The 13,515-nt window shown below is 43.4% G+C and overlaps 1 non-coding gene across 1 annotated transcript; it reads left to right on the top strand.

Annotated features, from left to right (window-relative positions):
• The first annotated feature begins 9,514 nt into the window (after window positions 1-9,514).
• On the top strand, window positions 9,515-9,617 carry LOC119471518. The gene has a single exon (XR_005200591.1). It is a non-coding gene; the product is annotated as a U6 spliceosomal RNA (small nuclear RNA).
• The last annotated feature ends 3,898 nt before the right edge of the window (window positions 9,618-13,515 follow it).

Consider the following 13,515-nt stretch of genomic DNA (forward strand, 5'->3'; position numbering starts at 1 on the left):
ATGGTTCAAGGATGCTATCTGTGAGTCATGCTGTACAATGCCTGAAGAGGAGATGGGGCCACCAAACAGGGCCTGAAGGTGTCAGGCGAGCCCATGCACGTTTTAATGGGCCATGGGAGTCAGGTAGGAGAAGGCCCTGGCTTCAGCTGTAACTTGATTTCCTAACAGAAATGAGAAGAGAAAACACTTCCGCATCAAGGTGACTTCACTCAATTGCTGCTGAAAACAAATGAGATCATGTCTGTAAATGCCTTTGAGCTCTTCAAAGCAAGTGAAACACCCTCCAGTTCACTGTGAATTCCAATCCTGCAGGTGCATGCAAACTTTCTCCCTCCCATCTAGCCTTCCTTCCAGAGCCACCCGCAGAACCAAATGCATGAAGTCAGCAGACCTCTCTTCTCGCCTGGAAATAACCATTACTCACCTAAGTTAATGGGTAAAGTGAGGCTTCCTTTACTTCAAGGGCCACTAGGAATAGCTATGCTACCTCCAGCAGATGCACTGATATTTCTGGGACTGTTTGTCCATGTCTCTCTCTTCATCTGTCAGCCCCACATTCCTCTGCTTTGATCTAGTTCTGAGCAAGCTCTTTCATTGAGGTGGTAAATGACTGCCTGAAGCACCAGGTCTCCATCCTAACCCCTACCTCCGAAACACCCCCATGGAGGAATACCCTTCTCCCTTCCCTGTTTTCATAAAAGTGTTAGATGGCTTCTCATGGGCTGGCTTAGGTCATGCCTCCTAACCTGAACCTATCCACAAATAGAACAAAAATACCTAATTAGAACAATAAGCCAATCATAGAGCCAACCCTAAGCCCAGGAAGCAGGGTCTACCCCATCTAAATCACAAGAGCCAAGAAGGGTGGGAGAGAAATCCCTTAAAATAAATGCAGTATGGATGCTGGGAAGATCCCAGAACAGATGTCCAGTTCAGACTCATCCAACTCTGGTTCTATAGGCTCAAGGTAAGATACAATTTATCTAATAAAAAGACCAGGGCAGACTGGCTCCAGGTGCTGTTATGAGTGACGTATAAAATCCTAAAATGGCAGAGCTAAAAGAAACCTCAGGATTCTCATCCCCCCCTCATCTTACTGGTGGGGAAGCTGAGCCCCAGCGAGCAGTGACAGAGCCGGGTCAGATTGCCACCCAGGCCCCTGACTCCAGGCCCACAGGGCAGTGCTGGTACAGCCCGAGGGCAGAGATGTGTGCCTTGACTCCGAACTCCGTGAGTGCATTTTTTTAAAATTCTCTTCAAAATGTGAGAGTCAATATCCTATCGTACTATAGGTTTGCAAAATACTATCACTGGGAGAAATTGGATAAATGGCATATGAGATCACTGTATTATTTCTTACAAATGCATGTGGATCTACAATTATCTCAATATAATGTCAATTTAAAAACTATGAGAGGATTTTCAAAATGGCATAAAATGGTACAGCCAGTTAAGACAGTGCTGTGGTTGGCTCACAAACCACTCTCACTTGAGCCTCAGTTGAAGCAAAATAAATATCTCCCTAGAGAAGACCAGAAGTGGATCAATTGGATGATGGATGCCCTAAAAGCCCTAATGTGGCTGGGCATGGTGGCTCACGCCTGTAATCCCAGCGGTTTGGGAGGCTGAGGCAGGTGGATCACTTGAGATCAGGAGTTCAAGACCAGCCTGGCCAGCATGGTAAAACCCTGTACTTACTAAAAATTTAAAAAAAAAATAGCTGGGCATGATAGCACGTGCCTGTAATCCCAATTACTCAGGAGGCTGAGGTAGGATAATAATTTGAATCCAGGAGACAGAGGTTGCAGTGAGCCAGATAGTGCCATTGCACTCCAGCCTGGGTGACAGAGCGAGATTCTGTCTCTAAATAAATAAATAAATAAATTCCCTAATGTGATCACCATGCAATTGATGCATGTAACAAAATTGCACATGTATGTCACGCATTTGTACAAATTTTAAAAACTGAATAATTTTTTAAGTGTATCAGAAACAGCTATAAGGGATAGGATGAACATGTTATTACAGCCATTGGTCTATTGTACTCTTGAGTGTGGGGATGGAATCAGAGAGTTCAGGAATGCAATCACCACATAACAACAGATGGGGTTCAGAACCAGCTCACAACATGAAACAGGGGCTGCATCAGACCCATTCATCCATGGTGGGTCATAATTCTACACTCATAATGACTGTTACAGATGAAATGCAGACAGAGTGGCTGGAGAAACAGAGGCAACCCACAGCCATCGGTTCAAAACAGGATCTGTGATAACCAGGTGGGACAAGAGTTCAAAGCAGCCAATATAAGAGCTGCTTCTGAACTGTCCAACCTGGAAGAATGAACACAGAGAAGGGAAAATGCTCACACTCACAATTCATTTTCCTTCCCTCTCCTTCTCCATTTTATCCTGAGCCCTGGTTTCTGCTCTTCAACAAGTTGACAAAATTCATCCAAGACAGCCAGCACTTCTTTCCCCAGAGGTTAAAGACAGTGTAAGATTGTTTTCTTACTGCCTCTTCCTCTGAGAGATCCATTAGAAAAAGGTGTGTTAAAAGGTCCTTGGCATTTTCAAATGGTGATTTTTCTCTGGAAGTTAATTGCCACAACCCTCCTGCCCCTGTGTGCTCAAAAGACCCCTAATATTCATTATGAAGGGAAGGGCACCAGGAACCACCCTCCAGAGCCTCCTGGCCCCGGTGCCTCCTTAGATATTTCCATCTCTAAGGATTTGCTCCATTTGTATTGTGTGTCCCAAGTTCATTTGGCCATAAGCATTCCTCTAAAGAACCAGGACAAAAGCTTTTGTCCTCATCTGAAAAAACGAGCAAGCACAAGAACAGAGAGGTCAGAAACTTCCCCTAAGATCACACAGCCAGACAGAGTCCTTTTCCTAGCATGCTTCCCCCTATTCCTCAAGGCCTCCTTTTGACATTTCAAATGTAGAATATAAGGAGAAAGTTAAAATCCACTGCCCTCAAATTCTAGCTAAAGTGAAGAAAACTTCAGCCTGTCAGGATGGCATCATTAGAGGATACTTTTGTTTCCCATACTTAGTACAGCTCCAAGACTCAGATAAATAGTATGTTTAAAACAAAAGTTTCATGGACTCTGAATTAGAAGTGACCTTGGGCATATTGTCTAGCTCCTTCACTTCTCAAATAGGAAAACCGAGATACAGCAAGGAGAAGGGATTTGTTTTAGCCTGTGGCAGTGACTAGGGCTCACAACTGCAGCATCTAGCATTTACTGAGCCCTCACCTCATGCCAGGCACTGAGCTAAGCAGTGGACATCATCATCCGATTTAATCTTCACAACAAGCTTGTGCAGTGAGCACTTTTAATTTTATCCCTGTCTTACGGATGAGGACAGAGAAGCTGGGAGACATCAGGTAACTTACCAAAGTCTGCACAGCTAGTGAGTGGTTGCATCTAGAGTTGAGGCCAGGTTGGGCTAACTTCCAAGACCACTGTCAGGATTACATTATGCTATCCTTACCCTACCCAACAATCAAATCGCTTCAGAAAGTATATTACATGAGACAGATTTCCCAATGGCAGATCCTGGCCCTACAACTTCCCACCCAGATAGCATTTAGCTACTTAACCACTCAGAAATTCAGTTTCCTCATCTGCAAAATTGGCTTTATAACAGTAGCCACTTTGCAGAGTTATTGTAAAGACTGAGAGAACCTATACAAATCATCTATCCCCGTTCTTGCCCATAGTAGGTGCTATATTGTTTGTTTTCTTGTTTCCTGATTTTAAAAAAGTGTGTGTGTGTGTGTGTGTGTGTGTGTGTGTGTGTGTGTTTATACATAGATGTACACTGCATACAGTAACCATTCTCCAAGATGACCCCCAATGATATCTACCTCCTGATGTTCACATCCTTGTGTATTCCCCTTCCAATCTGTACAGAGTTTGTGTGACCCACAGAACACAGCAGAAGTGAAGTGCTTTATTTCCAAGACCAGGTTATAAAAGACTGTGACTTTTTCTTGATCATTTCTTTCAACCTACCTATTTGATCATTTGGGGATATCTGCAGCCATGTTGTGAAAGACTCTATGGTAAGGACCACATGGCATGGAACTGAGGCCTTTGGCTGAAAGCTGACAGGGGGCTGACGACACCCTCCAACAATCATAATCATGGGCTTTGGAAGGATCCTCTAACCCAGTCGAGACTTCAGATGACTGCAGCTTTTGCCAACAGCTTGACTGAAGCCATTCCTGAATTCCCGACCCTCAGGAACTATGAGAAATAATAACTGTTTGTTGTTTGCAGCAGCTTAGCTTTGAAGTTACTTTCTATACTGAAACAGACAACTATCATAGCCTCACTGTATCTGGTGGAAATGGGATGTAGGGGAGGGTTGTGATTATAGATCTTTTGGAGTCTTGGGTTGAGCCTCAAGTTGCAGTCCTGGCCACAGTTCTCTCGCTTGATTAAGATTTGCCTCATTTAACCTTCCATCTACATCTTCTGCTTGGCCTGCTTCGCTGGATTTCTGCATTTAGAAGATGCTTTTAATTGTCTTTAAACAGAATCTGGTTCCAAGCCATCAAGCAACAAAAACAAAGGTGTTTGCTGTGAGGGGAAATAAAAGTGTTCTTTTCATTTACGTGTCAGCCGAGAACAACATGAAAGCATTTTGCAAGCTTTCTTGAATTTGGGCTTGTATCGTGATTTTTTTTTTAAGTGCAAATCAGCATCCAAGCTCAAACCTTGGGGTGGCAGAAAAATTTAATTAGAATGTGGGGATGTTTTACATAAATTTGTTTCTTCCTGCTATTTTCTTAAGGTTGACAGGATCACCCATCTGCTTAAAATATAATTGAGTAGGGAAGTGAGAAGAAAAAAAAATACCTAGTCTGAAAACTAAATTCCAAACCAGAGGCCTGGGAGTAGCTGCTGACACTGACTTTGAACAAGGGGATCTTTGTAGGCCAAAACTGGCTTGTGTGTTAGAAAATTATATCATCAGCTTCCAGGCTGTGGTAGTCATGAGGGATATTCACAGATATCATGGCTTTTCTCCTTTTGGGTACAGGGTAGGATTATAATTGCAATTCTGTCTCCCCTTTAAAGTTAGGCAAGGCTGTGTAACTTGCTCTAGCCAAAAAGATGTAAGTAGAGATAATATGTGTCACTTTAAGACCAGGACACATCATTCCTTTTCCTCTGCCACAGAGACTGTGAAAGCATCTGTTGAGATGAAACCACCTGACCTCTGAAGAAAAAGCATTGCAGCTATCCCATACTAACCATATAAGAGGAGTGATAAATACATTTTTGTCATATTAAGCCCATGAGATGTTGGGGATGAGATGTTTGTTACGTGGCATAATCCAGCTTATTTGACTGACGCAAATATTTACAAACTTAAGTCCACAATTTGTTCTAGCTTTACTCATTCAGTGAACATTTACCAAGCCCCAACTCTATAGCAAACATTTTGCTAGCTCCTAGAGGCAGCACCTAGAACAGGATCAGGTCCCCGTATTTGTGCCAAAAAACTGTTGAATAAATAATCGTATTAATTACTATTATCAGCATAATGCTTGGTGCATAAGTGTCCAATAAATGCTATATTTGTCTAATTCCTCCAATGATTCTAAAACTTGATACTACCACAATATTCATCCTTACATATAAGAAAAATAGAGGCTAGACATGGCAGCTCATACCTGTAATCCCAGCACCTTGGGAGTCCAAGGCGGGTGGATCACTTGAGGTCAGAAGTTCAAGATCAGCCTGGCCAATATGGTGAAATCCCACCTCTACTAAAAATATAAAAATTAGCCAGATGTGGTGGTGCATGCCTATAATCCCAGCTACTCAGGAGGCTGAGGCTGGATAATCTTTTAAACCCTGGAGATGGAGGTTGCGGTGCGCCAAGAAGGTGATCCAGTGTGGGCAAAAAAACAAGATTCTGTCTCAAAAAAGAAGGAGAAGAAGGGGAAGGGGAAAGGGAAGTAAGGGGAAGAGGAAGGGGAAGGAGAAAGAAGGGGAAGGGGAAGGAGAAGGAGAAGGAGAAGGAGTAGGAAAAAGAGAAGGAGAAGGAGAAGGAGAAGGAGTAGGAAAAAGAGAAGGAGAAGGTGAATAGGGAAGGGGCAGAAGAGGAAGAAGAAGGAGAAGAGGAGGAGAAAAATAGTTTAAAGAGTTTAAATCACTCACTTTAAATTAAATAATCAATAAGTTGCACACCCAACCTAAGCTATAAATCCATAGTTTCTGCCCTTAATCATTATCTTACACTGTTTCTAAACAAGTGAATGAATAAGTGAGAATAAAGGTAAGTGTCTGTCCCTGAAGGTTTTCCAACATAGTAGGTGACTGACATGCAGAAACAATTACAATTCAAAGTAATCTAAGCTGGAGGAACTGGGAAGGCGTTACACCAAAGATAGCATTTGAGCTGGGTATCAAAGATGGAAAAGTTCAGACAAGCTAAGACAATGAGAGGGCATTCCTAGCTAAGAAGATGGCATATTCAAGGGCATGATGGGCAGTGCCACACAACCAGGAAATGGGCCACATCACAGGAATGAGAAATCCCTTGTAATTTCTTACACCATGGAACTGGCCCAAGAAAGTCCTCCATCATGACAAAGTAGCCAGGAGTGAGATGAGAAAGGCAGGCACCTTGCTGACTACATGCCATTCAAGGCCAATATTCATTCTATAAATCTTTATTAAGCCTATCTACCAGGCCTAGCTCTGTGCTGACCCTGGGGCTATAGTGATGACAGTAGGGCATTGCATGCCTGCGCTACAAGCTTCACAGGCCAGTGTGCCTCAAATAGAAGCTGCATAGGATCAAGGCTCAAGAAGAAATCCTAGCCAGATGACTGACCTTTAGGAAGATTTTGAACAAGAGGCCAAATCTCTGAGGCAGAAATCCAGCCAGTCTTTGTCCTGGTGGGCAGCCAACCATATCAAGTTGTTTAGCTGGACCTCAGAGTATCCAAGAGAGGCTGTCAGCAGATGCTGAAGACATCCTCACTGCCCTTACTTTACCTGGTCCCTGAGTGCTTCACCATTATTGCACTAGCATGAGAAGCTGGAAAAAATCCTGGTAGCATAACTATATGAGCAGTGGTGTTTAAGGGCTGGCTGAAAAGGCTTCAGAGTCTTGCAAGAGGATCAAGTTTCCACGAAGCCTGTGTCTGCTTGGCTCTGCTTCAAAGGCCACTAAATTCCTGCCAGAATTAAGGAGAGAGATTCCTCAAAATCCTTTTCACTCAAGGTGTGCCAGGAATAGGCAAGGATTAGATCCATCATGCACAACCTGTGTTACTATCCTTCTTTCTCTTCCTGGGATCAAGCTGGCTCAGGGATGTTCTGCTTGGCTGCAGAGGGATGGACAAAGTGGGCCTAAAGTCTGCAACAGCAACACTAAAAGGTCAGGTTTTCAGATCTCCAGCAGACTGAACTGACCCTCCAGAAACAGATGAATTTGCCAAAAATCAATTCATCAACAGCCAACATGCAAAGAAACTGATTTTCCAAAAGTCCAGCAGTTGATGAATTTAGCAAATTCATACTTTTTTTTCTACATGCCCCTACTACCTATTACCCTGCCTCTGCCTCCACCTCTTAAATATTCATCTTCAAATTTCTATCAAAATGACCAATGGAATTGAACACTCAATGAACTGGTCATTCAGTGCATTGATTCTTAGCTAATTAATTTTCCACAAACAGCCCCTCATCTGCTGCATACACAGGCCTGTGAATCGCTCTCCTCTCCAACTGGAATTCAAGAGTGCCTGCTAGAAAGGGGTTCAGTCTTGATCCACCTAGGCAGGTCTGAATGTGGGAGGTTTGTCACCATCCTCTATTGAGGGGTGGTGACATCCTTCCCCAGGGTGGAAAAGAAGCTTTGGTGTTGAAAGCTTCCTGCTGTTTGTTTACTTGAATTTGGGTGCTTTCTCTGACCTCGCTGAAAAGTCATTATGAAAGAGCAGGCTCTTGGCAGGTGTGTACGTTATAAGTGACATGCTTTAGAAACACCTCATGTAAATCAGATATTGCCATAAAATGGAAATTGCGGCTGCAAATTGCATACTTATTACAGCAGTGTCTGATATATGAGGCAATGTTGATGCTACATAACAGGTAGCCTGAGAAATAGAAAGTTACATGTGGTACATAAAAGATAATTATTTTTCAATCCGCAATAATACAATCTCTCTTATTTTTGACATCACAGAATCCTATATCAAAATTGGAAAGATTCTTACCGACATTATCCAGCCCTTCATTTTACAGCTAAGAAGGCTTAGGCTTGTGAAAGGACAAAATCTGCCCAAGGTCACCCAGAGCCTGGCAGCGCTGCTTTCTTGACATACATCCACCATCTAGAGGCTCCATGGCTCTGTCCACTTTCCTTACTAAGTCTGTGGAAGCAGGAAGTCTACTTGAGTCTACTCCACACCGGGGACCAGACACAAAGCAAGAGATACATTGTCCCTGTTATCAAGAAGTTCACATTGGCCATACTGGTGGGGAAGCTGAGCACAGCCCAAGGGCAGAGGTGTGTGTCCTGCCCCCTGAGCTCCCTGAGTGCATTTTTTTAAATTTTCTTAAAAATGTGAGAGAGTCAATATCCTATTGTACTACTGTTTTGCAAAATACTATCATTGGAAGAAACTGGATAAATGGTATATGAGATCATTCTATTAATTCTTACAAATGCATGTGGATCTACAATTATCTCAATATAATGTCAATTTTAAAGCTATGAAAGGATTTTCAAAAGGCATAAAATGGTACAGACAGTCAAGACAGTGCTGTGGTTAGCTCACAAATCGTTCTCACTTAAGACTCACTTGAAAACAAAATAAACATCTCCTTAGAGAAGACCAGAAGTGGATCAGTTGAGTGATGGACACCCCAAAAGCCCTAATGTGATTGGGAGTGGTGGCTCATACCTGTAATCCCAGCACTTTGGGAGGTTGAGGCTGGTGGATTACCTGAGGTCAGGAGTTCGAGACCAGCCTGACCAACATGGTGAAACCCTGTCTCTACTAAAAATACAAAAATTAGCCTGGCATGGCGGCTCATGCCTATAATTGTAGCTACTTCAAAGGCTGAGGCAGGAGAATCACTTGAACCCAGAAGGTGAAGGTTGCAGTGAGCTGAGCTCATGCCATTGCATTTCAGCCTGGGTGACAAGAGCGAAACTCTGTCTCAAAAAAAAAAAAACCTCACATTGGGTGCAGTGTAAATACAATGTTTGGGCTTTGTCTCTGCCTCTTCCTCATTCTGTATCCTTGGGGAAGTCATCTAATCTCATTGGGTCTCAATTTCTTGGGTGTTTTTTTTTTAAAAAATGGGGGTCTCACTATACTACCCAGGCTGGCCTTGAACTTGTAAGCTCAAGTGATGCCCCTCCCTCAGCCTCCTGATTAGCTGGGACTACAGGCACAGGCCACTGTGCCCAGCTCTCAGTTTATTGGTCTGCAAAATGAAGCTGATTTCATCTACCTGTCTCACAAGGGCATCATTTGGCAGCATATATACTAAAATTAGAACAATACAGAGAAGACTAGCATGGTCCTTGTGCAAGGATGTCACACAAATTTGTGAAATCTTCCATATTTTTTTAAAAAAATAATTAAGACATTCTAGGTAGGATCATTAAAGATGATATTTAAGATATTTAAGAGCCATATTCATTTCAGACTCTACAGAAAGACCAACACTGCAGGAAGACAGTGAGTGCTGTTGCAGCTCAGGGTCAAAGCGACATGGCAAAAAGTCTTCAAGAACTATATCCTTTTCTGCAGATCATCTATCCTGCAGACATTGTCCCAGATTTATCATCCCAGAAGCTATGCAGAGCTGCCCTCTCCCAGCCACTCACAGGGTCATGATCATTCCCTCCAATTCAGAGTTACTTTCTTATTTCACAATTCAGAATTCTGAGGCAATTCATTGGTCCACGTGTGCACCTCTAAAACTGCCACCGCTAATCCCATCTCACAGAATAAGCTATCTGAGGGCTGAGATGTTTTGGTCTTTCATTCAACAAGTATTTATGGAGAGCCTACTTTGTGACAGACTCAGAACTAGGCACTGCCATGCTGTAATGCACAAAGAACAAAACAAACTTTTGCTTTAATGGGTGCATGCAATTAAAAAATAGAAAGCTGGGGTGGGGGGAAGGAAGAGGGAGATAATGTCAGAGACTGGCAGGTAGTATGACAGAAATGAATGTAACTGGCTGATTTACTGACTGGAAAGTTGTGTGTGATTGGATGGCATTCAGCCGTTATACACATATGCTGTCCCAGCTGTAAATGGCTAGCATCTGTTTGGATTACCCAGTGATTGTACCAACCTTGTCGCTGGAGATGTTTAATGCCACCCCTGGTGTGTGGTATAGCATTAGTCAAGCAAGGCATCTTTAACAACACAGCATTGAGCAACAGTTGTATAAGGAGAGGTTGGCCATGGGTGATGCAAGGGAGGACTGCTCCAGGGGATAGAACCAAAAGGTGCAAAAGACCTGTGGCAGGAACTAGCATGAAGCAAGAGAGCAGCAGAAAGAGGGCGGCCAGGATAACACTGGAGCACAGGAACCTCCAAGGTCAGCCAGGTGGGAGGGAGATAAGGAGGCAAGGTGGGCAGGAGCTGCCTAAGGGATTTGGGGATTCTCCTCAGTGTGATAAGGAGACATAGGGTCCTTATAAGGAGACTTCTAAGCAGGGGACAGGATTTGGGTTTTCATTTTTACACAAGCAGCCTGGCTCAGTAGAGAGGCAAGAGTGTATCCTCAGTGCCTAGAATCGTGTCTACCACATAGCGTGCACTGAATAATCTACTATCAAATCAAAAAATGAATATGCTGAACCTTCTCTGGTGCTGAATGGAGCCATTCATGATGTGAGTTTAGCTTCGTTTAGATCTTCTCTCTACAGTTGTTACTGAGCAAAAGTGAATGTCCTCACTGACTCTAGCTGCAGATGGTGCTTGACTGTTAGGATGAGCCCCAGCTTTGATGGTGGTTCCTAAGGCAGGCTGAGGGTCGTACATGCCAGAGCTCCTCACAGGGCATTGTGCTTCCAGGCAGAATGGACAACTCAGACCTTTATCACTCACAGACATTAACATGCAGAAGCCCACGCAGAGGAGCGCCTATGTTTAAGTGGGTCTCTCTGCAATAATGGTAAAATTAGACTGTCATTCAAGAAAAGTGCTTGCTTGGGATTGCCATTGGCACCTCTGAAGTTGCAATCTGGGGTTTGCATGTGATTTTCTCATTTTGCAGGCTTTATTACTGCTTCTCAAAGGCGTTTTATCATTGCAATTTTTCTTCTTTCCCCCTTGTCATTCCCCCACCATTCCCAACAGCCATACATCTCAGAGGGAAGGTCCTCATCATCGTGATCATCTTTTTGCTCAGAGAGTGAAAAGCTCTCTGAGGGGGAGGTGGGACATGCACAGGAGGCCACAGTGAGGCCTTCAGAAAGGGCCAGCACCATCTGTGGTTGACACTGTGGGTGGCCTAACCAACACATTTCCCCCTCTTCTTCTTCCTAAAATAATCCAGATTTTTGTCCAGGTCTGCATGAAGCCAAGTGTTTCACAGGAAATTAACCCCGCCCCCAGCTCCAGGGACAAATCTGATTGGAAGGAATCCCAAAACCCTTGCAATGATTGACTCAGTAAAGGTCATGTGACCAAACCAAGCCAATGAAAGAAAAGGAGAAGCTTGAGAGAGACCTTTGTTTATTTATTTGGCAAATACTTACTGAGCACCTACTATGTTCCAGGCACTGCTATTAAATGCTGGGACTATAGAACTTACTATATGCAGGAGATAGAAAGAAGTCATGACTCTGTGAAGAGAGACAGACAGTAAACAAATAAATCATAAAATATTTATCATGTTTGATGATGATCAGTGAAACAAGGTGAAGTAAAGAAGAGACGGAAAGAATGAAAGTCCAAGGACTGCATTTTTAAATAGGGTCCTCAGGGAAGGCCATTCAAGGGAGGTGAGGGATTTGTCAAAATGAAGTCTGTAGGGAGAGCATTTCAGGCAAAGGGTCCTGAAGAAGGATGGGCTTAGCACGTTTGAGGAGCAGCAAGGAGGTCAGTGTGCTGGAGTAGAGTGGACAAGAGGGACAAGAACAGGAGAGGAAGTCAAAGAGGTGACACTGAGGCCGACTGATCCTGCTGGGCACTGTAGGTCTGGAAAGGACTCCAGCTTTTATACAGAGGCTGCCTGAGGGTTTTGAGCAGAACAGTGTCATGATTTGGCTTATGTTTCAACAGGGTCCCTTTGGTTGCTGTTTGGGAAACAGACTAAGAGAAAGCAAGGACAAGAGCTGAAAGAGTCCTTCCTCCATCTTCTGGGAGAGCTTCCAAAAATCCTCTCTCTTGTCCTTTGGTGTCATTATGCATAGACGTGAGCTGTGAGGAGAACTACAGCCTCGCCATATTCACCTGAGTGTGAAACGGCTCCACACAGGAAACAGAGCCAAGAGAACTGCAGGGAAATGCACACAGAGATACAAAGCTTGGTCATCTGTAAAGCTTACCTTGCACCTAAATTTTTGGTTCTGCAAGTCAATAAACATCCTTATTGCTTCAACCAAAGAAAGTTGAGTTTTCTGCTTCTTGAGCTCAAAATCTTTCCAACTGATTCATCATCTAGCCTCACTACCCCTTTGCTCCCACTGTGCATGCTGTGGCTACCCTGGAAAAGCTTATTTATTTATTTTTAAGAAAAGGTCTCAAAATCTTTGTTATCCAGGCTGGAACACAATGGCACCATTTCAGCTCACTGCAACCTCAACCTCCAAGGCTCAGGTGATCCTCACACTTTAGCCTCCCAAGTAGCTTGAACTACAGGCATGCACAACCATGCCTAGCTATCAAATTATTCATTTGTTTTTTGTAGAGACAGGGTCTACCTATGCTGCCTAGGCTTCTTTAATGATGTAGAAGATCTTAATTCAGGAAATAGCATCACTTTTTTCCCTGAAATGTCTTTCCATAAAATCCTCCAACTCTGAGTCCACAGGCTGTCAGACTCATCACCTCTTCCTCACCATTTGTGTATTAAAACATTTGTTGAGTCTTGTACTGGGCCTCCCACTGTCCTGCATTAAAAAGATCAATACCTGTTCTGAAAAGTCAAGATCATGTGCAAAAGAGAGAGAGAGACAGCTCTTCTGGTTCCATGACATTTGATTGTGTTAAAAATGACTTTTCTTCAATGCAGCCCATATGCATTGGTCTCAAATGGCCTGAGTCTTTCTGGGCCTCAGTTTGACCCTCTGTAAAATGACTCTTTCCATCTCTAAGAGTCCATGGGCCTATGACTTAGGGTAGCTTTCCTTTTGTATTCCTATGGTTTGAATGTTTGTGTTTCTCCAAAACCCTTGTTGAAACTTAATCCTCAATGCAATAGTATTAAGAAGTGGGGCCTTTAGGAGGTAATTAGGCCATGAAGGTCCCACCCTTATCAATGAGATTACTGTCTTTATAAA

Source organism: Cebus imitator, unplaced genomic scaffold, assembly GCF_001604975.1.
Source record: "Cebus imitator isolate Cc_AM_T3 unplaced genomic scaffold, Cebus_imitator-1.0 Scaffold63, whole genome shotgun sequence".
Lineage (NCBI taxonomy): Eukaryota > Metazoa > Chordata > Mammalia > Primates > Cebidae > Cebus > Cebus imitator.